Source organism: Tyto alba, unplaced genomic scaffold (genome assembly GCF_018691265.1).
Source record: "Tyto alba isolate M040663 unplaced genomic scaffold, T.alba_DEE_v4.0 Super-Scaffold_9, whole genome shotgun sequence".
In the NCBI taxonomy this organism is placed as follows: domain Eukaryota; kingdom Metazoa; phylum Chordata; class Aves; order Strigiformes; family Tytonidae; genus Tyto; species Tyto alba.
The window spans coordinates 28,423,543-28,449,977 of NW_024881330.1; positions in this window are offsets into that span (position 1 = coordinate 28,423,543).

Here is a 26,435-nt window from a genome sequence, read left to right on the forward strand (position 1 = left end):
TGAGACAGCAGCAGAATAAGATTCTCTTTTATGCTTTGTACTATGCTTCAGCACCAGACCTTGTTGAAATGTTTATTGTTAAAAAAAAATTTCAAAGGAAAATTGCTTTCTCTCTTAAATTGAGGCTTTCACAGAATGTTTTTACCTAGGTAAAGATTTTCATTTTTCCCCAGATAGAGCAGAATACAAAAATATTTCTTTTGATTTCCTTTACAAAAGTGTAGAAGATGTTGAAAACAATTAAACTCCTTTAAAATTTATTGAAAAGATTAGGTTATATTTCTCAATATGTTTTATCATAAAATCACAGAATCAAAGAATGGTTCAGGTTGGAAGGGACCTTAAAGGTCACCTAGTTCCAACCCCCTCTGCCACGGGCAGGCACACCTTCCATTAGACCAGGTTACTCAAAGCCCCATCCAACCTGGCCTTGAACCCTTCCAGGGAGGGGGCAGCCACAGCTGCTCTCGGCAACCTGTGCCAGTGTCTCACCACCCTCACAGGAAATAATTTCTTCCTTGTGTCTAATCTATATCTGCCCTCTTTCAGTTTTAAACTGCTGTCCCTCATCCTATTGCTATATTCCCTGATGAAGAGTCCCTCCCCATCTTTCCTGTAGCCCCCTTTAAGTACTGGAAGGCCACTATACGGTCTCCATTGAGCCTTCTCTTTTCCAGGCTGAACAATCCCAACTCTCAGCCAGTCCTCATAGGGGAGGTGCTCCAGCCCCCTGAGCATCTTTGTGGCCTCCTCCAGATCTGCTTGCGTAGGTCCATGTCCTTCTGATGTTGGGAGCCCCAGAGCTGGATGCAGTACATGTCTATACAGAATGTCTATTCTAAAAATAAGACAACTCCTGGCAAGTAATATCACTTTTAGTTTAGTCACTGCAATAAAAGAAGTAAACTGCAATAAAATCTGTTCAAGCAGTTGAAAATACATTTATTTTACAAAGAAATTCACACAGATGATGGAATTTCACATAAGTTACACTAGATCTGGGACTGTGGTTTATGCTATTGCTTGTACTGTGATATCTAAGTATTTTTCTTTTAAATATATTAATAAAAGTAATATTGTAATAAATAATAATTCTGTAATGATGTATCATATGTCAATTATATAGTGCTCATTAATATTTTTAAAATTGTATTAGTAATTTAAATATTAGTAGTTACATAAAAAGTAATAGTACTTCTGGTAGCATTGACAGCTTTCTAAAAGTAGATTGGTTGTAATACATGTATAAGTTTGTGTATATTTTATTTTATTTTCATGATATATTTTGAGAAAGTCTGTTAATGTAGAGATTAAAGACCTGGTGCAGGTCATCAGTTGCTACAGGTCTATACAGCTTTACAAGGGCATGGTCTGTAGTCCTACAAATGTAACAATGATCTAAACATTTGGGTATTTAATAAAAAATACACAGAAGAGACAAGGATGCCTGATTTTTAATGTATCATCTTGAGACAAAGATACCAAAAAACCCTTCTCTTTATTCAGTCTTATTTCAGTACTTGAGTCCTCCTGAAACTGCAAAAATGAAGACAGTTCTGTAGAGAGGTATAGAGCTGTGTAATCAGGAAAATCTATGAAGAGGTACACAAAAGGTGCACAAAACCATACAAAATTCTTGTTTTGTCATTCTTAGAACTGCTGGCATTTCTCTGCAGTCTCTATTTTCCTTTTCATGTTGTAAATTTTTGTCCCTCTGGTAATATATTTTGTAATACAACCATCTCTTTCCCCCAAAGATTCCAGTTTAACTAGACAAGAGAATCTGTTTAAACATTAGTTTAGCTTTTTTTGACACAGAGCAGACAAAGTGATATCAGCAAACTTTGTTAGTTATTGGAAGTCATTTCTGTGGGTGAGACTATCCAATGACTAATTAAACTAGAGAGAAAGAAATAGGAAGTGGAGAGGAACTGTTGAATGGAAGTAGGTCTGATGGGACTACAAAGAGGCGAGGGAAGGAGATTTAGATAAAAGAGAGGGGTAAATGTTGAAACAAGAAGTCAGTTTGGCTCTGGGAAGAAAAGTCTAGTAAAAACTCTGAAAAGTTTTCTGAAAATTCAGGCATCCTTGCTTTGACCAGGATTTTTCATGTTTCTTTATTGATTAAGGCCTCTAAAGAGGTCTCAATAATTACTCTCTGGAGGAGTACATGGGTATCTAGTCAGTAGAGTGAAGAAGTAGAAGGATAAATTCTGTACTCAGCATGTTCAATTTTGAGAAATATGAGATTTTCGAGGCTTGTAACTTAGCCATATTTAAAAAGATTTTTACATACAACCATTCATAAGACAGATTTAACTTTTTGCTCTGAAGTATAGTAACTGAAATAGTTATTTAAAATAATGACTGACCATGGTAAAACAATTTATTCCCCCCACTACTGTTCTAAAATTGAATTTTATTGATTTTTAAGAGTAAATTTAGTGTGTGGCAGATATTCCACAATAACTATGGCTCAAACTTTGGCCATATATTTTTGGTGATTTTTTTTTTTTTTTTTTAATAATGGAAAATGCAAGGTACACCTTGTTATATAGTGTTACATTAGCCAGCCACAGTTACATGTACATAGTACACAGACAGACACTTCACTTTCTTCAGAAATTTCCAACAATTAAGGCCTATAAATACTAAACTAGAAATAAATCAGAAAACCCTGGGTCTGCTCTTCTTGGCTTAAAACTTTTATTTCTAAAAATGAGGTCTGCTGTGTGATTGAAATTCATCTTTGAATAAGGATTCAGAAGAAATCTTCTGAGCCACCATATTTTCAGTTAGGCCTCACTGCTTCATTTTTTTCAGATAGGCCCTGAGAGGTGTACTGACCTTAAATTAATAGACTTAGAGAAATTATATTAAAACACCCAATACTAAGACTCTCAAAGTTAGTTTTACTCTGTAATAAAATGTAAGATATAGGACTATCTAAATGTCATACCAATCCTTTATTGTAATAATTTTCTGAGTTATTCTGATCAGATAAATGTGCAGTATTATAGTTAAACTCTATGTTTAGGATACTTGAGGTATTAATTTAGGGTTCTAAGAGGTTTTTTTCTTTTTCTGTCTGCACTCTGGAAAGACTAATAAGCAACGAGAGAGTCCTCTGTTATTGATATTTCTGCTATCTCACATGTAAACAAAGATTGAGTTAATAATCCTATAGGATCTGCGATGGTCAGTTGAAGCAAAACATAGGAAATTACAGGCCAGAATCAAACTGGTATTCAGTTTATTTAGGTATAGAATTTTCATAAGAATCTTAAAGACAAATTTCTTAAAATAACTCAATAGGATATATGCTTTGCCTTTACAGAGGACCTTGAACTATTTAACAAGTTACCTAGAGTGAAATAGAGGTGATATGCTGTTTCTGAGGATGCTGGCATATAGAAATGTGGAAGGAATTCCTTGTTACTTGTTATAATTATTCTAATTAGTTTCCACATCACAAAACTTTGAGTTTCAAGTTGTTTTTGTCTTTCATTCATCCGTAAGATAAAGGTAAGTCAGCACAATGAATCATATGGGAAATAAACTAATGGAAGAAAACCAGGGCAAGTTAAACAATGCAAAATAAAAAACAAGGTTTTCAAGTGTTTGAATGCCTATTTCAACAATACAGAATAGTTCCAGAATCCCTTCAATTATACATACCTTTTTATTTTTGCTGGGAAACAGTTATTAGTTTTTGGTTTTGAGGCAATTTAGCTGATGCTGCATTAAGTGAATCTAGTTTTACACTGCAATTATACTGAAATTACCAAAGAAAAACATTGCTGTGAATCAAGTCCTGTGAGGTTTTTTCTCAGCATTTTGTCCATTATCATCCTCATTGACTTGTTTATTGCTTCCTAACGAGCTCCTTTGTTAGTCCCTCTAATCATCAACTTGCACCATAAAAGACTAGGAATCTAAACCTGATTTCTCTTTTCCGCTTTCCCGATACTGTTACTTCACTGATTTTATTTGAACACATCTTCATTTGTACCTGTTTAATAGGATATTCACATAAATGTGTTAGTTATGTATCTTTTTTCCTTCTCAGTGCTAAGAAGACCCCATGTTAACCTCTTTCTAACCTCTCTCCAGTGGGATTTTATTCCTTATTGTCACTTTATGAATCAGATTAATTTCCCCTGTTGGTGTTCTCAGCAAGGCAGCATCATGCTAATTTTACGTTTCTGGGCTGGACTCTATTACAAAGCCTTCCGCAAGGTCTAGATAAACTGCATTAACTTTATCAGATTTCTTCACCAAGCTAGCAATTTCATCAGAGCTTTGTCATTGCCTTTACATGATCCATTCTTTATGAAACTGTTTTGCTTATCACACATAACGTCCTTAGTTAAGTGCTTACATATTGATTCCTTTAACATGCATGCTAGTAACTAATACAGTAGTAATAACCTCCCTTTTTTTCTTTATACTACAGTAGAAAACTATCATTTTCTCAATCACTCTAATCAACATAGAGGGTGTTTAGTGATGATTCCAAGAGAAATAACTGCACCGAAAGCTTGATATAGTACTTTTCTGTGCTTTCATTACTGTTCGCATGACCGCCTTACATTTTTGTATTATTGCTGTTATTATACTAAATAGTTACAATAATTTTGTCCTGAAAAATAAGCTAGCTATCTGTTTGTCCACAAAATAGAAAGTAGTTGACAAGGCTTACCAAGTTCTGCAAGACCCACTCTAGGCATGAGAAAGCAGTGGAGGACTTGGCCTATATATGAGATCCTTGTGTGAGTCCTGCTGGTACTACAGCCACCTCTTTTCTCTTCATGTGAAAACTCTGACACAGGGCGAGCTGCATGGCAATGGCCAACCATTTTACAGCTGGCTGAGTGTCTTCTGCTTATGACTTATGTATTGGAATGGGAGTTATAAATTGGTCTTATATTTAATTACCAAAAGTAAATTTTCCATATTGTTATAATTGTTACTTTATTGATACAAGTTGTTTTTCATATAAATTTTCTAAAATTCATTAGTACTATTTCTTTAATTTTTTAAGTAGCAGTTAGATTAGAGGTGCGTAAAACCAAAGACAATTGTGGTTACAGGGAATTCATAGCTAGAGGGTGCTATTTTCTAAGACGTAAAATATCTCTCAAGAGGGGCTGAGTCACTTCAACTGTTCCTTCATCTACCATAAAGATATAGAGGACACTCAACAATGGAAAATTTTATTATGGATGTAGAAAAGGCAGGACACAAGAAGCAATGTAATTCTAATGTAACCCTTCACATTATTTCAAGTTCTTGCTTGTTAAAGGAGCTAAAAGTCTTTATGTCACATCAAAGAAGGTATAAATTAAACAAACCTGTCTCCACTAAATTTTGCTTACTTTTACCTGAAGACCTGTTGGATCTATCAACAACAGAAAGCAGGATTTCTCAATTGTGGAGGGTAAAGAATAGTAAAAATAGTAAAAGACCATCATGACCAAGTATGTCTTGCTTTGACATTACACATGAGAATAAGCTTACTGAAAGTTAATACTGATTCAAAATGCTTATAAAAATTTAGGGAAAAAAAAAAAAAAAAACAACTGGGGAACAAAATCAGAAAAAAACAACAAAGGACCTGTATGATATGTACAAACATTATGTAACATGTAGGAGAGAAAGGAGAAGAAAAGTACATTAATAGTAAGAGGAAGACCAAGGGAGGTATGGACTCATTATTCAAGAAAGAAGACAAAAAGCAGAAGTATTTTGTGCCATCTCACTAAAAAGATGAACTGCAATTAGATAACCAAAATAATCAACACAAGCAACAGACTACCATAGAGGAATAATACAGCTTAATAGATTACTTTAAAACAGGTTTTAAGAAAGATGAACAGAGGAACTTTATCTTACTTAGTATTCTTAAAGAACTGGCAAAAAGATCTCCAGGATTAGCACAATTACCTCTGAGAAGTCAAGGAGGGCAAGTGAGGTCCTTGAAGATAGACAAACAGCAAAGACATATTAGACAATCTGGGTGTCTAAATTGGGTAATTAGTTGCCATATATAGGCACAGGAGACATAGTTTCCCAGGCAGATATGGAGACTAATGTTAGGCTTCCTTACACACTATTTTTCTCTGTTTTGTTTTGTGGGTTTTTTTTTGTGTTTTGTTTTGTGTGTTTTTTTTCTCTTCTCCATTGATTGTGTTTGAATCTAATTTGGGCATCTAGATGAGATGTCTAAAATTAGGTGAGATGCAGTTTGAATCTCTCTCGTACTACCTGCTTTTCAAAGAGCAAAAAAGAGAAAGAAAAACAACAGCAGATCTGTCAATCTAGCTTGAGTTCTTCAAAAAAACTCAGAACAAAAAATGAAACTATTTGTAAACACCAACACTGAAGAATAAGTGAGGAATAGCCACTTTATTTGTCAAAGCCAAATAATTTCAAGTCAATGTAATTTCTTTCAGTGACAGGATGAAGGGTCTTTTAGGTGGAAGACAGTAGAAGTCATACATCTTGACTTCAGCAAATCTGAAAATATCTCATTTTCTCATAGGGAAATATGAAATAGATTACTAAGGTAAATGTAATAGCATCTATAAAGTATATTCAGATATTAATTACCAGTGTTTCACCTTCAGACTGAAAGGATCTATCAAGATGAAGTCTGCTACCTCCAGTAAACTTAGATATTTTTGCCATGATTTGAGCTCAGAGGGCAAGTGAGCACCACAATGCTGCTCACTCTTCCTTTCCCTCCCAGCAATGAGAAGGGACAAATAAGCCAGACATGGTATTTGAGATAGGACAGAGAGGGGAAAATCACCCATTATGGTCATGGGCAAAAGACAGACTCATTAGGGGAAGAAAACCAAAGAACAAAGATTTATTACAGACACTAACAGCAACACTTAACAGAGTAGGACAGTGAGAAGCATTGCTACAACTTGAGAGCACCTTCCCCCCACCTCTTTCTTCTTCCCAGGCTCAGTTCTGCTCCTGATATCTCTACCTCCTCCCCTCAGCGGTGCAGGAGGCAGGGAATGGGGAGTGCAGTCAGTATTACTGCTTCTTTCATCTTCGGTGAGGGGAGCTTCTGGAACTTGTTCCCCCTGCTCCATCATGGTCCCCCTCTCACAGGGGACAATCTTCCACAAATTTTCTCTGACCTGAGTCCCTCCCACTGTCTGCAGCGTTTTCTTACACTGCTCTGGCATGGGACACCAACTTTGTCCAGCTGGAGTCCCTCCCAGGGGCTGCAGCCCTTCCAGAGCTGCTTTGGCGTTGGTCACTTCTGCATACTGCAGTCCTCCCAGCACTGAACTGCAACAGCAAGTGCTACTTTTTCCCACAAGATCCCAGCCTTCTTTGGGCACTGTCACCTTGTTTGGCCATGAGAGGCCCCTCCCAGGCAATAAATCAATGTCTACTCCACCGTAGATCTTCATGAATGGCAGCGGGGGGGGGGGGGGGGGGGGGGGCGCCCTGCCGTCTCACCACAGGATACAGGGGGGTCTCTGCTCCAGCACACCTCCCCCCTCCTTTCTTCCTCCGTTCCTCCACTGACCTTGGTGTTCACGCAGCTGCAGCAACTCCTCCTCACCACGTCCCTTCTTAAATGTTATTGCAGAGGTGCAGCTGATTGGCTCAGTTTTGGTGAAGAGGTGGAGCTAACTTGGAGCTGGGGGAGCTTCAAGAAACTTCTCACAGAAGCCTCAAGAAACTTCTCACCCCTATAGCCCCCTCCCCCGCTACCAAAAAAAAACCCACCATTCACTCAAACTCAGGACAAAAATCTGATGCATGATAGGTTTATTAATTTTTGGTTGACCAAGTGATGAGGGACTTCAGCCTTTCTAGAATAGTCCACAGTATGATTAAATTTAATTACACAATATCCAATTGAACATCTCTTATTGCTCGAATCAGTAACTGCTTGTAACACTGTAGTCACTATGGGAACGTAGAATCCATTCTGTTCTGGGGATTCTGAGTTATATTACCAAAAGGAGAGTAAAGTCTCTCAGTTCAGATGGAAATAAATGGAATTAATCCAGTTCAGATCATAATTTATATTTCTCTTAACAGCTTTTTACTTTACTTTTGTTGTAGGATCTTACAGGTAGGTTCAGAAAAGAGATACTGTAAACATTGACACAGGGTAAACTCCAAAGAGCTGTACTACATAATTGTGTACCTTCTGTATTGATAAACCATTTTTCCAAATCTGTCATTATTTAATATATATTAATATATATTAAATATTAATATATATGGGAGAGAAGAGGGAGAGGAGAGAGAAAGAGGAGAGAGAGGAGAGGAGTATAAGTTAAAGTATATTCCTAAGGGCAATAGCCAATTGCCCCTTTAACACTGATAGACATGAGACATCGACCACTTCTCTAGGAAGCCTGTTTCAGTTTTTGACCACACGTTCAGTAAAGAAATGCTTCCTAATGTCAAGTCTGCACTTCCCCTGAGACAGCTTTGAACCATTCACACATGTCCTATCACTAGGTATCAGGGAGAGGTGATCAGCACCTCCCTCTCCACTGCCCCTCCTCAGGGAGCTGTAGAGAACAGTGAGGCTGTCCCTCAGCCTCATTTTCTCCAAACTAGACAAGCCCAAAGGCCTTAGCTGTTCCTCACAGTACATGCCTTACAGACTTTCCAGCAGTTTTGTTGCTCTCTTTTGGACACATTCAAGTCCTTCTTAAATTGTGGGGCTCAGAACCATGAACCACACACATAACATAGATTACAGAGATTTATTAACTGATCTCTACCAGATTTCTACCACCACATTTACATTATGATTACAACTTAACTTTTTTCTTTATTACCTGATAAACATTCTAGCAATCAACCCAACCAGCTAAAAGTTGAAAAAATATAACTTTATTTTCCCTTCTAAGAGAAGAGTGAATCACTAATAAACCCTTCTTATGAGATGGGCAGTTTCAACATATAACCTTTTCACATAGTTGTTTATGCCAAGCAAATTTATCAGATCTTATTTTCCTCTGCTTCCATTTTTGCAAAGCTGAAAATGTCAACAGTTCAGAATTTAAAAAAAGAGTCTTCACAAAGTGGAGAAAAGATCTTAACAAAAAAAAGAATGTTGCTGTTCAGTATTGGCAAGTGCAAAGTTTCTCCATTTAGCTGGAAATTATCAATCTGAGGGGGAAAAAAAAAGAAAAAAAGGTGAGAAACAAGTACCCAGTTCTGAACATAGATACATAAGCAGGTCTGGCAAAAGGCAAATACCATACTTGGATATATAAAAAGGAATACTTTCTTTATAACACATGTATTATCCTTTTCTCCCTAAAAGAGCAACACTTGAATATTGTATTAAATAAAAATACTGACCAGTATGAAGAGAGTCCAGTGGACAGCTCTGAAAATTAATGAAGTTCTGGCAAACAGGACAAAAAAGAAAGAACTGAGTTTGTTAGGTCTAGATAATAAAAAAGGAGAAATTATAAGTCTTGATATTGATGTTTTAAGGAGGTAGGAGATCATGCATTCTCAAAGCTCGTAGTGGATTGGAAGAGAAATAGTTTCATTTGCAGCCTTTGATACTGATGGAATTAGAAGGAGAGCTAACGAAATATTTACATAAGGAAATTTCAACATCCATATAAGTGAGCATTTTTTAAAAGCAGGTTAAATGTGTATCAGAAATAGGTACAGTTGATCCTTAAGTATAGGATAGTGATTAGGGATTAGATAATCTCTCAAAGTCCGTTTTTGCTCTTTTTAATGAGTTTACAACCTGAAAAAATATCTGCCTTATCTATTTTGGAACAACAAGAACTCAAGCAAGATGATGAGGACAAAAAATTCTTAGTCAAGAGACCGACCACCAAATTGTATATTGGAGTATTTGGATTCATCCAAAGGCTCACTGCCTTCAAAATGACTTCCATGCAAGCAAGAATGGACACCAACTCACTGACAGTCAAACCATGCCTTTCTGAGACTGATTATATTAAAAGAGAATTTATAATCATGAACCAGCCTCCAAAATGCCTTGAAAATGTTCAAATTACATTTATTCTGGTGTTTGTTCTGAAAGAGAGGCAAATAATATAGGTCATTAAAGGACTTTACTGGACATCTCTAATGTATTTATTTCACATACAAAATACTTGTTTGCTAGAAAAGTGGGACTCACAGAAAAAATACATTGTTTTTTGCTTGTGAATAAAAGCTTTAAGTGACATAGTCTTCTTGGAACTAATAAAATGGACTCTTCTATTTCTGATGGTAAATCATTCAACCTTTTACTCCTTCCTGCTTCTTACACATACCACCTAAGTACTCAGTGGAATCTCTCCCACAGTCATACAAGCACCAAATACCAAAATCTATTGTGTGAAAAAGCAGCAATATACATTACTTTGGGAAACACTTTGTTAGATTTCAACTACCAAACTCACTGAGCACAAATTGAAATCTGTCAAAAACATCAAGCAGTTGATTAAGAGCATGTCTACACTATCTCATTGCTCTATATTCATCATGACAATGATATAAAGATATGTGTTGTCTAAGGCACTCTAGGTGACTTCTGTGAGTTGCTGAAAACCATAAATTTTATTTCTTAGAATGGCTAAGGTCAGCTGGTTTGTGATATGTGGAGACTATTTAATCACTGTCTTTCTGAATATTATATGAATATATGTGAAATCAGTATTCATTATTTTTGATAACCCTCATATTTTTTTTTATTTAATTATGGATTTTTTAAAACAAATAATATAAGTTTACTATATTTACAGTACTGGAGATATTCTGGACAGTATATCCTCATGCCCTGCTTCAGCAATATTATCTACAATTTGAGGGAGAAATTTCTGTGACACTTGAGAAGTAGACCCTAGAAGATCATCTTTATGTGAGAGAGGGGCACCCAAGTTCAGAAAAGGATATGTGTAAGTAATATACTGTGGGAAGCTGATAAGGAAAGACAAACATCCTGTTCTCAACACAAATGGTGATGTTTCTAAACAGGAAAACACATAATAATGAAAAAGGGAAACATTCTTCCTTTGAGATCCCTGTTCTCTGTAACAGTTGTTAAAAAGATAGTACCTTTAAAGGAATAAGAAAAGGAATAAGGAACACAGTACAAAAGAAGGAAAACCATTTCTGAAGGTGAATGTGAGTCACACCACCGAGAGAGTTTTTCCACAGGTCTTCAGTCCAACCACCTCCAACAGTGACTGATGATCATTTTCACGATTTAGGCAATTTGAAACTAAGGTATCAGAAAGAGTCTTATGCTTGCAATGGAGACAATGACTGCTTTGGGATAGAGCTGATCTCCTACAGATCATGAAACCTCTGGAGATCATCCAAGGGCTTGTAGGACAGATCATACTGCAGGGTAGACAAGGAAACAGGTTGTGGTGGCAAACAAGTTTGGATGAGAAGACTTCTGGTGATTTTTGTGTCAAGAGTGCTGAGTGTAGAGGACAAAGAGAACTGGGTCTGCATTATTCATTGAGGCATGGGCATAGGGTGCTGTGACTTAAGGTGCTGGGTTTAGGGAGTCCTGACTGACGAGTCTCTATATGGAGGAATTAAAGTAAACTTAATTCTTCCTCTCTCTTTCATCTTTTCTTTTTTTTTTTTTTTTTTTTTTTTTTTTTTTTTTATATATATCTGAAGTTATTTCCCACTCTAGTTTTAATGTTTCTTCTCCATTTATTAGTTTGTGTTGTATCCTTCCCTTTCCTTTTTCTCCTTTCCTTCTTCTGGTGGACACTTGTAAGTTATTGTGTCTGAGTATCTTATTTTGTGTAGTCTTCTGCTAAAGTATTCCCTTTCAGTTTCCATCGTATTTACCGCCAAACTAATATTCACAGGTGTAGCTTAAGTCACTGCATTTTTATTCCATTTTCCTGACAGTTTTGCTGCTGAATTTCAGCTGCACATGCCATCTACACATATCTTGCTCTAATGAAAATAATTACTACTAATTACCAATTGCTAGGTATCGGAATACAGATTTGTTATCACCTGAAGCAATGATGAAGGATATTATGTCTCTTCCATTTTTATTCTGTAAAATGTAATGTATAAGCCATGCTATAGAAAAAATATTTTGGTTTTGCAGCTGATATTTTTTTTTTTTTTTTTTTTTCCCTTGTACCAGAAATAAACAGGTAAATAAAGAGATACCTGACTGGACTTCTAAAATGATACAAAGATATATTATTCAGGTGTTATAAAAGCAACCAATTATTTAAATTATTTAAGCTCATCCCAAGGATCGCAAAGTCATTATTTGGACCATAAGAAATATTATGAGTTTTTTGGGGAAAAAAAAAAAAAAAGCACAACAGAAGTGTTTAAATACAAATTATTTAAATTCAAATGACAAGAACACTGAAACAAACTTCTCTCCTTTAGGAACATCTTATTACAAGTCACTTAAAACATTTGTATAACAGCTTAGAAAACACGAATTTTCATAGAGAATGGAGGATAGTTTTATGTCTAACATTAGTCTATCTATCCCTCAAAATCTAAAAAAACACAATAGGCAGAAAGAAGCAGACAAACATGCATGTGCCCTCAAACACTGCAGAAGCAGATAGTGTACTTTCCTGAGGAAATCAGAATAAATGATACCTGAATGAAAGGGCTTACAGTGTTGTTTGCTCAGACTGGTTTTAATATAGTTGAGAGAAATAATACTGTCTATGGACTGCATATAACTTAATCCATATTTAAATTTCAAACCGCAGACTTTTATTGCAATATAGTCTTCTTCTGTTCTGTGAAAATACTACCTCCTCATACACAGTTATTTAAATGAAATTATATTGTATTAATTTATCTTATATTAACATCTATTATATTAACTTATATCATATAAATTATATTAACTAAAGCTAGTTAATGCCAGTAAATCTTGGTAAGGGTAAATAAGCCTTAGAACTACATGTGTCCTTGACTGAATAACACTGGAAAGAAATTAAATATAATTTACTTGTTTTTTCAGTAGGTCAATCACTATCTTTCTTTTTTGACATATTCTGACAACTTAAATTCCACCCAAATTTTTCTATCTATAATTTCCTATTAGAAAACTCTTTATGGTGCTCTTCTTAGTCCTTTTGAAATGTTTTTGATATCTAGAATAACCTTCCTTCATAGAGCAGATATGAAACTGCAGCTACTAAATGCTTCTGCCTGTCCTTCACTTGTAGGCTCCATGGAACATATCAGTGAAATCATTTCAGCACACAATTCTCCCCTAAGATTAATAGTTCAGTTTTTGAGGGAGAAACATCACAGTAGACTGAGGAAGATTCTTCCCAAAAAATGTTTATTAAGGTGAACAATTTACATGTTAAGCATACAGTACTTTTAATCTTGCAAATGTCTTTTTAAAGTATTTTTTTTTTCCTCTTACAATACACTGTTTGAAAACACATCAATTTAACAGATCTTCTATCTGAAGTTTTGTTAAACCTCTTAAATCTTAATAAAGAGTGCTCTTAAAAGTAATGTTTTAACTAGGAAATTATTTTTGTGATTTATGACTCACAAAACCATACAGAAGATTTTTTTTATTTGGTTTATATCTAGTAGAGTATTATGTATAAAAATATGAAAACAGATATGTATGGAAGAAATAGAACTATGTATGTTGAATGTATTTTATTTCTACAGAATATCTGGGTAATATTGATGCCACAGGGCTATATTAGAGGAAAAACTAGCAGATCTCTGCAGAAAGTTGAAATAATATAAAGGCATCCACTATGAGAGTGTCTACAAGCTGTCAGTAAAAAAGTTGCCATTAATAGTTATGGCACTGCTCTACAACATAATTTCACTTATTACTACTGGGAGTAGAACCTATATAAATTTAAAGGGAATTACTTTCACAGAGTTCTATTGTACAATAAAGAATCATCTCTAAAATTTCTGAAATTATATGAAAATTAAAACTATTTGGGAGCATTGTAGAAAAAGCAGATAAGAAAATTTCAGTGATACAGATCAAAATGTCCAGTTTTCATATTGAAAGGGAGATGTTCTGGTTTACTAAAATTCAGATAATACAGATTTTTAAAATCTGTGCATGCAGGTAATAAAAATAGTTATAATTTTAAATGCAGAATTAGATGTTGCTTAAAAAAAATACACAGAGTAGGAGTAACAGAACCCCAAGAATCAGAATAATTTCCTGCATGAGATTAACAGCTCAAATAATATGAGGAAATATGAGCCAAAATAAACAATACTATACATTACTTGGAATATATGTACTGTTATTGAGCACATAATCTACACTTCTTTTACTCTAAATAATTTCTAATTTAATGTACACTTTTAAACCTTTTTTCTGAGAAAGAAACTCTTTAGACAATTCAGTTTGTAAATAAAAAGTTAGGAATTAAAAGGAACAGTCACCAATTCCCTCTTTTCAAAGCATTTTTGACTGGATAGTGTCAGCTACAAAATTCAAATAATTACTTTTTTGAAATCAAACTTAGATTATAATGGAGTCTTAAGAAATTAAAAAAAAAATAACATGCAACTAGAATCTGTAACTGTAACCAAATCAGAAAAATTAGAATTAATTATAGCAAGAATTCATTTTAATGATAAGTATGCAAAGACTTTCTTAATCAAATGTTATGCGGAGGCAGTTAATAATGATTCTGAAGCCTGAATGTGCTATAAATCTTCACCTGCTTGGAAAAAAATTATAGAGGATCAATTGGATGAAACACAAAAGCAGGGAATTATCTTTCTCTGAATTATACTCTATGGGCATCATAATTTGTAATACTGCCCATATCTTCCAGTAATTGAAAGTCTGTGCAGAAAATAGGGTATTAAATAATGTCAACTATATATATAAGTTTCTATTCTCTGAATCAGAGATTTCCTGCCTCTTTGAGCCAAACTAGTTACAATGAACACTAGTAAATTAGAATTATTTAATGGGTCACTATGTGAGCAGGCTTCACTGCATGACAGATATATACCTTCTAAAATTACAAAGTAGCCTTTATAGTATTTCTTACATTATTGTTATTGTTATAGTATTGTTGTTGTTATTGTTATTATTATTATTATTATTACTACTACTACTACTAATCACTTTGATCCTGATGCTTTAACAAAAATCTGCAAAGCCTAATAATCTATGAACTCGCACTGCTTTACAAATTAGGGGCTTAATGGTTTATAATACTAATATAAAAGTACTGTTAAAATATTTCTACTGGGAATCTATTCACAATCTATTAATTTGTGAATAAATCCAGTTATTTTAATCTTAGTACTTTTTTTAGATTCTAAGGGCTGCAGTTTAAAAAGCAATATATGCAAGAATGTTCTTACTTCATATTTTGAAGTATGACAACCATAATTAAGACCCTAATCAGATGGTTTCTATTTAAGTTAAAGTAAAAACAGTAAAGTAGGTATTATTGGGTGGAATTTGACCTTTATATAAGACCATTGCTTTCAAGTGAACATCAGCTTCTCATACCAAAGCTGAATTTGTGCTTACAGATCTCGTTGCCATGGGGTGCAAACAGATATTGTCATTAAGAAATAAAAAAAAAATCCTTAACATCCATAAATCATGGCCTTCTATCTTTTCCTGTAGATTATCTGTTGATTGAGCAATGAATTACTTTGTTAAATAGCTGATGTCTTTTTAAAGTTGATTTTTTGACCTTTCATTTATCTATAACTCAGAGACATATGAATACACACATATCATCTGTAAGGGATAATTTTCTTATTAATTTGTGACACAGAATATCAACTTCATCCTGATGGACCTAGGAGATACAAAATATCTTTATAATTCCCAAATTCTCCTTAACATCTTCAGAATTCCAAGATGGCAGCAAGCCAATTTCTCTTAGAAAATGTAAAATTATTTAAAATGTTCCTAATCTACCACACCAAAGTACCCCACTTACTGTTTCCTGAACTATGGGGCAATGTTGGGCAGCTTAAAATCAAAGACGTTGGAAAAAATACTAACTGAATGAAAAAAAATTAAGAATCAGTTTTAATTTTGCTTTTCTGTACATAGAAGTCCTTGGGTTACATACTGTAGAATTGGCAGACAATCTCAATTTAATGCAAGTGAATTGAAACAAATTATGTACCAAACATAACTGACAATTTAGGCAGTAAACATGAATTCCTCATTTTTAAGATGCAGTTATTAACAGTCTAAACCTTGGACATTTCATTTCCAGAGAAACACCATTGAGAATGGGGAAATATTCAAATGAACAAACACATGAAAAACATATCTGTCCCCGATCTCTCTTTTGATTCCTCAGAGTATTTTGTTAAGTAGCATCTCCCTTTTACTTTAAACTAGAATTTCCCTCAAGCTAGTGCATCCCAGATGTAGAGAATATCATTAATATGCACATCTCTAGAGCTATGAATTTAGAAACTGATTATCCAAATTTATCTTGCTACTCTTAAAATAAGCACTTTTTTCTCTGTTTTTCTGACATACTGGGAAAGATAGTTGTCTGACAGAAATTAGGAAATTTCCCTTTTCTTTGTTCGGCCACATTTACTCGGGTCTGTAGCAAACAGGGCCCCTAATTTGAGCTCTCAGGAGCTCATGAGATGAGCACAGAAGTATTTGTCTCAGGGTAAGCTCTGGTTTTTAGCCTCTGGGGTTTCCCCGGGGATTTGCACTGTGCAGGCACAACATGCTCCTGAGGCAGAGTGTGCTTCTTGCTCCTGCACATCACAGCACCAGGCTGGTGCTGGCACATCCAGCATGTACCCAGTGTAGTGGGAAAATAAACATAGAAAGATTTTACCAAGGTTTATACATTTCTGATGGGGATGAATCTAATTCCACTCCATCTTGCCTTTTCCTTCAAACTTTCCCCTCCTTCTGTTTTTCAGTTTTTCTTCATACCCCCACCATTCTTCTCTCTTTAGAGCCAGACAACAGTCAAATTTTCTGGTGCACAGGAAATTCCAACATTTCAAAACTTGTTTTTCTTCTGTATTAGACATCACATAATTTCTTATTAGTCATTAACACTACTGGCATGCCATATTATATAATGACATGATACATTAGCTAAAATAGTATATTTATATTATTTAATTGACAGCATTATTTTATTTTTATTATGTAAGAATGATTTATTATATATTGTTTATTGTACTTTTATATGATTTTAATACCAGCTGCATTTTCACAGTCATACTCAGTGTCAAATGTGCCTCACTATAAGAAACATGAGACACATCATATTAAAAAAAAGCATATCTCATTCTCTTCTTACTAGAGTAAAAAGTTCAGACTGACATTACTGAAATGTGACATGTGCTAATCACAAATCAACCAACAGCTCATTGGAAGGAGTTTTAATTTCATCTGTTTGTTGTTTTGATATTTGCAAAAACTAAAAACATCCTTTGAGAATGGAGATTTAGGATGACTATATAATGGAAACAAGATCCTTTATTCAGTAAAACTCCAAATTTTATTCTCTAAACCAAGACATATTACCTGTTAAATGGAAACAGACCCAGTGCTGAGTACCTACCAACGTGAATACTGCTCATGTGAACATATAGTTTCTGGGACAGCACTTAATAGAAGTTGTAGGCTTCAGCCATTACAGACTTTCCTGCAGAACCACCTATACATAACTCTGAAGAGGTGGTCGCTTGGTAGCATGGGGATGAAGTAGAGCATTTCAGCAGGACACAAAGACACCAGCTGAAATGCTGATATTGGAAACACACTGTTTTGTTTGTCTACAAGAGGAAAAAGAGGGATGAAACTAGCCATTAATAATTCTAAATTCACATATTTAATATTAACATAAATTAACTTAATTATGCACATAAATAATTCACAAATTATGTGAAAACAAAGAAGATTATTTCATGAAAATAAAAAGAGAAATGCCCTTATATGTGATGTGTGCAGTGCACTGACGTGCTATCTAGAGGAGATTGAAAGTATTGCTGCTTCCAGGAAGATAAGGGATGTTTAGTCTAGGAAATCACTTATTGGAAAGATATTATTTATAAAATAACTGCAAAAAAAATGTGTTTATGATGAAAGAAAACCACAAGAAACCAAATAATGTAAAAATGTGGTTTCCTCATCTATTCATACCCTCTTCTCCTTGATCTCCTTATTCTGATTCAGCTTTCCCAAGATGACAGGCAGACTGTGCTTTCACACAGTGATAAACAATATGACAGCTTTGAAATTCACAGAAATTTTCTGCAGGGATATAGTCTGATGACAACTGTCTTCAATAGGGTCTTTACACTGCTGCTTTGTCATTCTCTTTTACTCAGTGTGTAAGGTATATACATCTCCATACAGAGCCAGACAGAAAACTATTCAACATTTAATGAGGTGAATAATACCAAAGAAAATAAAGCAAATGTTGAAGTGTATTTCCTACATTTCTCACACACACATAGGAGATGAGCACTAAAGAATCTGATACAAACTTTTATTGTTCATTAATAAGTGGCATAAAAGGAGCATTTATTATTGTCTACTGTCCAACATTTTAGAGTTAATTCTCTGCTCCCAAAGTGTTGATAGATAAGCCAGGCAAAAAGCTATTCAGAAATTCTCTTCTCCAGAGTCAAATATATAATATGAACTATCTCTACATATCAAGACTTGGTTTTGTACCTGAAAAGTAATTTTTTTTTCGGTTAACTAAGAGGTGTTGGAAAATTAAAATAATGTTGGAAATTACTAACATTTCACAATTAGCTATGTTTACCAGGTGTATATTCTGTGCCACCTTGTGCCATCAGATTTTTGAACTGCATGAGGAACCAGAGAAATAAGAGATGTTACTAAAAAAGACGTAAAAGAAAACAAAGCCAAAAGTTCATCAAGCATCTGGTACCAAAGTTTTTTTTCCCTCATCCTCTTGGTTGTGATGCTACACATAAATAGTGCTCAAGTGCCATATTATAAGCATCTGATAAAATTTTACATGTTTTATGGTATCTGAACCATCCTCACAAGGCTGTTGAGATGACACCGGAACTATGTCCTGCAGTAAAAGCTGCAGGCCAGGCAGGACTTCCTTAGGGATCTCAAATCACACTCAGTGGGCAACCAAACCAAATCCTAGACCTCCACTAGCTGCAGTAAGGTACTGAACATCAAGCTCCCATGTAAAGATTTGTATACAGACAACCAAATTTAAGTATCTTAATATAAAATCTGCTAGTGTTAGTGTGATTGTGATGTGTTCACAAGTTTTGAAACAGATAAGAAATGTTTCTTCCTCTCAAGTATTATTCCCAAAAGTGAGAAAAAATATCAAAACACCTCAATTTTTGTCTCCATTAATTCCAGATCTTTAGCATTTCCAGGTGAAATTTGTTGTATCCAAAATTTTCTACCTTTTCCTTGATTTTTTTTTTTCTTCATCCTTCATCCAGATGGGAAGTCATCAAGGATTGCTATCACAGAAGTGACCATTATGTTGGCTAGAATTATAAATAAATGCTCACAGAAGAATTGTAAGAGGAATACCATAATAATAAAATATTTTACTAAAATTGTAGCATAATAAATTTTATCATGAATGAGTTTCGCTAGGTGTGAACTAGCAAATGGCAATTCTTACAGCAGCTACTATCAGCTCATACAATTTGAGATAATGGGTTTTATAATAGTTCTAAAGTCACAGCTTCTGCTATGGTAAGAGAAAATCAGTTGTCATTCAAGAAAAACATTCCCAGTAATAGATAAATGTTAAAATTGTGAATCCAGAGACCAATAAAAATATGAACATCAAACATAAATAAGAAAAAATTAATGTTAACTCTTTATATAAAATAAAATTAAAAGAAATGTAGTTTTGAGGTTGTAAAATCACGAGATTTACACTAGACTTAGCAACACTAGACTTAAATCTAATAGCTGTTTAGTTTAATGCTCCAACAGTGGATCATATCAGACTTTAATTATATTTTTATCTCTTTCAGGAAGGGATGTTTAGGCCTCATATACACTAAGGACAATTTTACGATAAAGTGAGTCTAAGAGGTTTTTGGAACATAAAGTGAATTAACAACAGAGGGCTGCATCCCTGACGTTAGTAGAAGACATTTTCCTCCATTGTGAAGGTGAAAATGCATCAGAAGTGTATGTCCTCCTAAACTTCACAAGGAAACATCAAACAATTACTTTTCCATCAACAATAGAAAATTTAATGGCCAATTTATCGACTTTAAAGAAATACTCTGTTGTTCATGAGATTTTCCATTAACCTAAGGTCTGTGCTTCTAAAATCAGACATTCTGGGAGGGAAAACTCACTTTCTGTGAAGAAAAATGTCTATTAAAATTAGCAAAGTTTAAAAAAGAAAACAAGGTGGTTCCATTTCTGGAATTATACAATGAAAGTAGCTTTTGAACACTTTTTTTTTTTTTTTTTCCTGAGCTTCTTATTGTTTTAGCCAGCACAAATATCTCATCTTGACTAAATTTTATATCAAAAAAATTTAGAGAGTGATAATATGCAAGAGAGGTTCAAACTAAGAGATGTTGCTAAAGTGGTTATGTAATGAAACAAATTAAATGAACATTATGATTTGAAGCCAGCCAACCTGTATGAAATGTTCTTGACAACTTTTGCTACTTGGCATTTCAATTACTCACCATGTCAGCATCCTTGGAAAGCAGTCTGTCACTGCTTACACTGAGGTTAAAGGAAGTATACAGACATCTTGTTTATTTCTAACTTTTTATCTCTCAAAAAAGACAACCACCACTTCATAAATACATGAATACTAACCAGGAAAATCCAGGCAAAATAAGCAATTCAATAGAGTAGCATTATTTACAGGGTAACAATGTCAGGAAGACTGGGTTGAAATATTACATTCCCGGACAGGGAGGCAGCACTAAGGAAGTGTATGCCTACCAATGCTCAGGTCTCCTAGCATTGTACCGTTGAGAGGACAGGGTTTCCTTTTCTCTGGGAAGGAAAGTGGCATGCCGTCTATATGGTAAGCTTCTAAAAATGATAAGGAATCCCTTGTTGCAAAAAATAGCAGCTCTGTGTTGTGTGGAAGGCAGTAAGCAAAAGAGCACATGTTTGTGGAAGCAGACTTCAAAGGACAATCCTCCAGCTAGGAACATTTTTCTGCATTTTTTTTCTACAAAATTCCATTTTTTTTCTTTCATGAGAATGCAAGAGTCACCATTCTGGGCCAGACTGGAGGTCGATCTAGTTCATGATGCAGTCTCTGACACTGTCTAACTTGGAGGCTATTTTGCACTTTCATTCCAATCAGAACCATGTTTTTGTAATTTATTGCACACACTTCTGTTCCCAAGGCTTTTCTTCATGGCATAGTGTGATCCTTAGCCAGGGAGAAAGTTCTGATAATTCCATTATTCTGTTCAGTGATATGGTGTTTCAGACGGAACAGATTGCTGAGCTTTCTGACTGACCGTCCTTGAGCTCTCCTGTCAGAGGAAGTCCCTCAATATTTCATGTTTACTACTTCAGTGGTCTTATTTTATTTTCAGGAAATAATATATATACTTAATGTAAGCCTGATATGCCTGATTTAAACCCACCTCAAGTATTTTTGTCAGCACTACTATCTTTAAAAGAAGAAATGGATGATGCTGTTCCTTCATCAGCCATGAGGTGGCTGTTAAGTTTTCCAGAACTTATTAAATTCAAGGCATGCCTGCCCATCACAGTCAAAGGACTTAACGGTGTTTCTGTCACAGTATATGTGAAAAGTCATGCTGCTTTCAGCTTATGGAGGATCAGCACTGAAGGGTATGGAGCTATTCAAGTCTTTGAAGGGACAGGAAGCTGAAGCCAGATTTAATATATAGCAAAGAAAACTGTTCTTTTTGGATCACATCTTGCTATCTTTTTACTGTTATCAGTTAAAATTTGAAACAGTGTATTAAAGGATACCCAGAAATGTGAAATAATGTTCTATCCTCTTGTTTGTTTGTTTGTTTGTTTTTGTTTTTTTTGGGGGGGATGAGGTAGTAGTCTCTGTCATTTTGCCGTTTCGACACTTTGGTAGCCACAATTGTACAAGTTACAATCTCAAAATCTTACAAGTTCTAACTGATTAAGTGTATCCTGCAAAATTGCCATAAAATTTCTCAAGAACTATTTTGACAGAAACTTCCAAAACTTCTCCCACCATAGCTAAAAACTAGGACACAAGTCAAAACAGATTTACAGGAAACAAGTAAATTATTAGTATCACATGTTTTATTTTTCAGTTTCATGATACAATATTACTGATCCAAATACATTTAATAATAAATAACAAAATAGAACTGGATCTTCTGAGACATTTAAGCTGGTGTCTAAACCAAGGGTTATCTGTTGTGGGACTACAACAACTATTAGATGTCATTGCGCTGGAGTTATTTATACAGCATTCTTACTGCCCAGAAATGCTGACCAAGGATGTAATAAATTGCTTCAGAAGGCAAAACCACACAAAATATAATAAAACCGTGAACAATAAATCTGACAAATAAATTTATTCAAAGATGATCTGTGAAAGATGTAAGACTTCTCTTGTATACTTTGACGTATAATATAACGTTGCTTTCTCAAAAGACACTACATGAATTAGCAATACGATATGCAATTGCTCATGCCATTGATTTGAATCTTCAATGTTAACATTTGTTTTAAACAGATGTTGCTTTTGCTTCTATTGTCCATCCTCATAATGCAAGTCAGATCTTTGCTCAGAGTAAAAGAATTCAGTATTACACAAAAACTCTTTTACATTATTATCAGTAGCTTCTGACCCACTCCAGTAATATGTCTCACAACAAAATAGTTTTAAGATTTTCTGCTGATACTTCAGTCAGATAGATTCAGGCTTTAACAAGATCACATGAAGTTAAAACACTAGGTATTGAATGTGCAAAAAGTTTTAAGCCCTACCAGTACTAATACTTAGAGACATGTACTTTATTTTTAAAATACCTTATGTTGTAATGAACAAGAACATTTTCCTACAAAGAAATTTTCCTTGTCTAAAAAATATTAGAGATTTAAGGTTCAGACTAAGGTTTTTAGAATAAAGATAGCATAAACTACCATTTTTTTGAGTATTAAAAAAAAAAAAAAAAAAAAGCAAAAGAAAGTTAAGGGTGTCTTGCTAAATACTGTATTTGAATAAAAACTTACAAATTGTGGTTTTCCTTTTACATATTTCATGACCAAACCACTATTAATGCTGCTTGATAATAATCATTTTGACTTTATTATATAGGCTTATTTTTATTCAAAGTGGATTTTAGTATATAGCTGGAACCCAGAATTTCTTTTATTTCAGTCACAGATAGTTTCTAGCTATAAATAGAATGACATTTCATCACCACATGTATAAGTGGGAATCCTTTATAAAGAGGAGAAGTGAAAGATATTTGTAAATAGCATGAGATTACTAGATAAATTACAGAAAAAATAGTTGCTTCCTAGTTGATAAATGTTTTTATAGGTCTTGAGTTTATTGGTTGTAGCCAATGAACACTTCTTTCCCTACAGAATTACAATTTGTTTGTAGGGAAAGCACCTTTGACAATAGGTATTTCAGTACTTTTTCTTTTTTTCTAGCCTATCATATTGAGCATTACTGAATTTGAATATTTTTTTTTTCATTTTTCACTATTCACTGAATTCTGAAACTATGTATTTTTCTTATAGATGTGAGAAACAAATTACAGCCTCAGCTGTTCAGTAACATGTAGTCCTATATACATAGAAATATGTTATCTTATATTGGCTTGTTGGTCTTCCTAGCACATACAATACCTAACATAATTGCATTATTGGATTATTGGTTGGAGATAAATAGCTTGTATCCACTTTGATTTTTATAACTCATAAAGTCCTTATTTTCTAAGGAAGATATTAAAGTTCTTCACACTCTGGTGTGTATATGATGAATATGTTTGGACCATTTAAGTTTGGCTACTGCTACCATCCCATCCTTCTTTTTGTTCCAAAATAAAGAGGAAATGTTCAGCTGTATCTAATGCTCCTTAATCAAAAAGCAGAGCTCACAGACAATAGCTGAGGTATAGAACAAAGTATCCTTACAGAGCAAACATCAACATCTGAATACCCTCTGAATATTTTAGCCATTCATATTCTGCACCTGAAATACAAGGAACTAAGTCTTGCTACAAAAATGTAAGACAGAGGGGGTTTTTAATTTTTTATTTCCAGAAATGTGCATGTACACTTACATATACATATGGACACACTTATGGCTTAGATAACACATGCTCTCTTAAAAGTAGAGGCATTATTACAGAATTAGATAAGACTAGTAAACATATAGCTGAGAAAGAGAATAACTGTACATTGTGTGTGAACAGTAAAAAAAATTAAAGTAGTATTATACTCAGTAAAATATGAGCATTTCTAACTAGGAAATAGGCAAAAAATAAGATCTACATTTAGCTAGACTTCCTTTTATGCTTTGAATAAATTATTAATCTTCTCAAGCAAAAGAATGTTGACCTTTCCTTGTAATACAACATAAAGTTCAGTTTGGGGTGAACTATTGGGACAAACTATTTTTATAACTGAAGATTCACTTGCAAATTATATTACTTCTTACATATTTAAAAGAAGAAAAATCAACAGGAACATGAGACTAACAATAATTCCAAATACCTTTGTTAACATCTGAAATTTCCCTTTGAACACATTGTTTAAAATTGTTTGAAGCAATTGTAGTTTTAGTATTTTAATTTGACTTTAATTTCACCAATATAATTACTGTGCATTCTATAAGGATCAGTGCTCACAGACTTCCTACCCGTTAGATAAATTATCAGGTACTCTTCATATCTTCAGACTAGTTCTATATATTTTTATTCATGTAAGAAACTTAATTTCTCCTTTGTCCCACTCTTGAGAAACAAAATGTCACATTTTTGTGCTTATCACTTTCCAGGAAGAGAAATGACAAACTGGTGACCTCCTGCAGTAAGAGAATGTGACAAATGTTAACGCAGATGAGAGCTAATGAACAGCATTACTTTCAAAACAAATACTTTTCATTTGGTCATGGAGTAAAAGCTCTTTTACAAAATGCTAACAAATATTTTAAATATGGATACATTACACGAACAGTTTCTCAAAGGTGACACAAAGGGGGGTAATTTTTCATCTTTGTATTAGAAAATAAAATGGGGTTTTATACCTAAAGAAGGATTTAATCTTAATGCATTACTTACTGTTGTGTTTTAATCCCAGCCAGCAGCTAAGACCCACACAGGTGTTCACTCACTCCCCACCCATTGGGATGGGAGAGAGAATCAGAAGAGTAAAAGTGAGAATACTGGTGAGTTGAGACAAATACAGTTGAATAGGTAAAGCAAAAGCTGCACATGCAAGCAAAGCAAAATAAGGAATTCATTCACCACTTCCCATCAGCCAAGGTGCTCAGCAGGTGCTCAGCCATCTCCAGGAGAGCAGGGCTCCATCACATGTAATGGTTACTTGGGAAAACAAATGTATCACCCTGAACTTCCCCTCTCTTCCTTCTTCTTCCCCCGGAATTATATGCTGAGCATGATGCCATATGGTATGGAATATCCCTTTGGTCAGCTGGGGTCAGCTGTCCCAGCTGTGTCCCCTCCCAACTGCTTGTGCACCCTCAGCCCACTCGCTGGTGGGTTGGGCTGAGCAGCAGAAAAGGCCTTGGCACTATGAAAGCACTGCTCAGCAATAAAGAAAACATCTCTGTATTACCAACACTGTTTTCAGCACAAATCCAAAACATACAGTAGCCCCATACTAGCTACTGTGAAGAAAATTAACTCTATCCCAGCCAAAACCAACACACTTATTTAAATTGGGTTACTTTTAGAAGAATGATGACTGAAAAAGGAGTTAGGGGACAGCTTCAGAAAAAGAATTCAGGGATGTAAAGGGGCACACTGCAGGGTCATGTATTTGGGTGCCCTTCTGTCAGAGTAGAACCCAGAACAGTCAGGTCACAGACACACCTGGATATCGTACACTGGGAATGAAAAGAACTGTCTCACTATTCTGATATTCATCGACACCTAGTTCAAAAGGGAAATATGACATAAGAAACCTTTAATCATAGCTTTTGGCACCTTAATAGAGGATCTACTTACAAATACCATTCTACAGTACTACACAGTTGTCATGTTGCCTTTTCTATATTTCTGCTAGGCAATTTTATATATGAAACTATCAAATACAAGAAGAAAATATTATGTCACTCCCTGAAACTCTGTTCTTAGTTCTGCTCCAGTGTATTTCAGGACTGTAAAATTGTTGTAAGTCTCAAGTCTTAAACCTATCTTTGAATAACAGATCCTTCACCATTCTAACAGTTTAGGGTATGCAGTTTGCAATTCCATCA